Consider the following 4,552-nt stretch of genomic DNA (forward strand, 5'->3'; position numbering starts at 1 on the left):
TTTTTTTTTGAGACAGGGTCACTCTGCCACCTAGGCTGAAGTGCAATTGCACAATCATAACTCACTGCAGCCTTGAATTCCTGGGCTCAAGAGATCCTCCTGCCTCAGCCTCCCAAGTTGCTGGGGCTACAGGCGTGCACCACTATGCCTGGCTAATTTTTTTAAATGTTTTATAGAAACAGGGTCTTACTATGTTACCTAGGCTGGTCTTGAACTCCTGGCCTCAAGTGATCCTCTCCACCTCACCATCCCAAAGTGCTAGGATTACAGCACTGCACCTGGCTCTCCAATTTTAAGTTTTCTTTAAATACTCTTATCATTTTCCATAATTTTCAATGTACAGGTATTAGATGTCTTTTGGTAGATTTATTCGTAAGTATTTTATGTCTTAAAACACTATTATAAACTGATTTTGAAATTTTATTTTCTATTTTGCTAGTAGCATCTAAAATAAATTGATTTCTGTATTGATCTTGCATCTTGAGATGTTGATAAACTCATTTATTAGTTCTAATAGTTGTTTTGTAAATTCTCTGTAAAAATAATGTCATATGTAAATGACAGTTGTATTTCTTCTTATCATACTGGCATGCCTTTTATTTCCTTTTCTTGATTTATTGCAATGACTAGAATCACCAGTACAGTGTTGAATAGAAATGATAAGAGTAGATATCCTTGCTTTTTTCCTATCTTAAGATGAAGAAAAATTTAACGATGAAATTCACGATTTCATTAGTATGATGCTAGATATAAATTTTGGGAGATGTCTTTCCTCAGATTAAGGAAGTTCCCTTCTATACCTACTTGAGAGTTTAAAAAAATCATAAATGAGTATTGGATTTTCAAATGCTTTTCTGTATCTATTGAAGTGGTCATGTTTTTTCTTCTTTATGCTATTAATATGGTTGGTTAAATTGATTTGTTTTTTCCATAATTTTGTTACGAAAAATTATTTTCAAATGGTACGGCCAAAGTTAAAGGACTTTTTGGTGAACCATATACCCACCAATTACATTATACCGTTAATCTTTTACTGTACTTGCTTTATCATATATCTATTTCTCTATCCATTCCTTTACTCATCCATCTTACATTTTTAATTTATTTCAAAGTAAATACTTTGGTATGAATTGACTACAGTGTATTGACTTATTTTTGAATGTTAAATTAACTTTGTACCTGAATTCCTTAGATAACCTCATTTGGTCAGGGTGCATTTTTTTATGTATTGTTAGTTTTTATTTCCAACTAATTCTTAAAGGAGTTATATGTCTGCGTTTGTGAGTGATATTGGCCTATAATTTTCTTTTCTTGGTTTTGGTATCATGATTAAGGTGGCCATATAAAATGAGTTGAGAAGTGTCTCCTTCTCCTCTATTTTCTGAAAGAAGTTGTGTATGATTGATAATATATCTTCTCTACAAGTTTGATAGAATTAACCAGTGAAGATATCTGGGCTTGGAACTGTCTTTGTGGGAAAATTTTCTATAACAAATTCAATTTTAAAATAGACATAGGGATATTTAGACTTACTATGTTATCTTGTGTCAATTTTAATACTATTTTTTCAAATTATTTGGCTCTTTCATCTAAACTGTTGAATTTATTGGCATAAAGTTTATCATAACATTTTCCTATTTCCTGTGAGATATCCATAGGATCTGTAGTGATAATCCTTCTATCGTTTTTGGTACTGGCTATTTGTGTTTTAACTCTTTTCTTGATCAGTCTTGTTAGGTGTTTATGGATTGTATTAATCAAGTTGAAGACTCATCTCTTGGCTTTGCTAATTCTCTCTATTGCTTGTCTGTTTCCCACTACATTGACTATTGCTCTGTATTATTTCCCTACTTCTCCTTTCATTAGGGTTAATGTGCTCTTCTTTTTCTAATTTCTTAAGATGAACTGAGATCATGGTTTTATCACTTTCTTTCTAACATAAACATTTCAAGCTATAAATTTTCCTCTAAGCTTTGCTTTAAGTACACCCCACCGATTTTAATATGTTATAAGTTTGGAATATATTCTAATTTTCATTGTGATTTCTTCTTTGATCCATGGGTTACTCAGAGGATATTGTTTAATCTTAAGGCCTTTCTAGATATCTTATTGTTTTTAATTCTGAATTTACTGCCATTGTTGCCATAGAACATATTCTGAGATGTTAATCTTTTGGAATCGATTGTTGTTTTATGGCCTAGTGTTTGGTTTATCTTGATGAATATTCTGTATGCATTTGAAAAAATGTATAATCTCATTTGTTGGGTGTAGTATTTCATAAGTAGTAGTTCTGTCAATGTGGTTGATAATGTCATTCATATTTCCTATATCTTTTCTGATCTTTTTCTATCTCCACTATTATTTACTGAATGGTATATGTTAAAATCTCCAACTATGGTCTTGCCCATTTCTTTTGGCCTGACAGTTTTTGCTTCATATATTTTGAAGCTATGTGGTTATATCTGTTCAAAACTACATTTCTTTCTGATATACTGACCTCTTTTTTATAGTGAAATATTCTTCTTTCTCTCTAATACTCATTGTCTTATAGTCTATTTTGTCTGGTAATATTGTCACTCTGGCATTTCTAGGCTTACTCTTTGCAAGGTTTATTTTTTTCCACTAGTTTACTTTGAAACTATTTATATCTTTGCATTTGAGCATATCCTGGCTAGGCACAGTGGCTCATACCTTTAGTCCCAGCACTTTGGGAGAACAAGGTGGGAGGTTTGCTTGAGGCTGGGAGTTCAAGGCCAGGTTGGGCAACATAGCAAGACCCTGTCTCTACAAAAAATTTAAAAATTCAAGGGGTGTGGTGGCACACACCTGTAGTCCCAGCTACTCAGGAGACTGAGGTGGGAGAATCACTTGAGCCCAGGAGTTAGAGGCTGTAGGGGGCTATGATTGTGTGATTGCACCCCAGCCTGGGCAACAGAGTGAGACCTTGTCTCTTAAATAAATAAAGTACATCTTTTGTAGATAACAAATAGTTGGGTCTTACTTTTTACCCAATCTGACAATCTCTGGCTTTTAATTGGGGTGTTCGCTTCATTTACATATGATGTAATTATTATTATTTCATTTAATTATACCTTCTTTCTTTTTTCTAATTGTGTCATCTGGTTTCAGTTCTCCTCATGGTCCTTTCATGCCTTCTTTTGATTAAAGAACTATTTTTATATTCCATTTTATTTCTTCTATTAGCTTTTTATCTATAACTCTGTTTTTTAGTGGTTCTGGGGAGTACAATGTGAATCTAACTTATCACAAGCTAATGGATGTGTAGTGGAATCTTATGGTTTTAATTTGCATTTCCCTAATGGCTAATAATGTTGAATGTCTTTTCGTGTGCTCATTTGCTATTGCATGTTTTCTTTGGTGAAGTGTCTGCTCAAGTGTTTTAACCATTTTTTAAATTGAGTTTTTGTTTTCTTGCTGTTGAGTTCTCAGAGTTCTTTACATTATAGATAAAGTATTTGTCAGATATGTGCTTTGCAATTATTTTCTCTCAAATTGTACCTTTCTTTTTGTTCTCTTAGCAGTGCCTTTCTAAGGGTAAAAGTTTAAATTTTGATAAAGTTCAATTTCTTGATTTTTTTGTGGATCATGCTTTTGATATCACATCTAAGAACTCCTTGCGTAACTGTGGTCAAAAATATTTTCTCCTATGTCTTTCTTTTTTTCTTTCTTTCCTTCCTTCCTTCCTTCTTTCCTTCCTTCCTTCCTTCCTTTCTTTTTTTTTGACAGAGTTTCACTCTTGTTGCTCAGGCTGGGGTTCAAGCAATTCTCCTGCCTCAGCCTCCCAAGTAGCTGGGATTACAGGCATGTGCCACCACGTCCAGCTAATTTTTGTATTTTTAGTCGAGACAGGGTTTGACCATGTTGGCCAGGCTGGTCTCATGTGATCCACCTGAGTGGAACTGAACTCCTGACCTTAGGTGATCCTCCCACCTCAGCCTCCCAGAGTGCTGGTTACAGGCATAAGCCACCACGCCTGGCCTCTCCTATGTTTTTCTATAAATGTTTAATACTCTTACATTTGACCTTGAGATGTATAATCTATTTTGAGTTAATTTTTGTATAATGAGGGGAGTTTAAGTCAAGGTTCTTTTTTTTCTTTTCTGTTTTTTGTTTGTTTGTTTGTTTTTGTCATAAGAATTGTTCCAACACTATTTGTTGGAAACGCTATAATTTCTCAATTGAATTTTCTTTGTCCTTTACCAAAAAATCAATCGGCCAAATTTCTCTGGATCTATTTCTGGACTTTATTTTTTGTTCCTTTGATTTATATGTCTAATTTTTCACCAATACTACCCTGTCTTGATCACTATAGCTTTATGGTAAGTCTTAAAATCAAGCAATGCTTGGGAGGCTGAGGCAGGAGAATTGCTGGAACCCGGGAGGCAGAGGTTGCAGTGAGCTGAGATCGCATCACTGCATTCCAGCCCGGGTGACAGTGCAAGACTCCAACTCAAAAGAAAAAAAAAAATCAAGCAATGTGAGATCTTCCACTTAATTATTCTTTCTCAAAATTATTTTGAATATTACAGTT

The sequence above is a fragment of the Rhinopithecus bieti genome, unplaced genomic scaffold, assembly GCF_001698545.2.
Source record: "Rhinopithecus bieti isolate Rb0 unplaced genomic scaffold, ASM169854v2 scaffold_70535, whole genome shotgun sequence".
Lineage (NCBI taxonomy): Eukaryota > Metazoa > Chordata > Mammalia > Primates > Cercopithecidae > Rhinopithecus > Rhinopithecus bieti.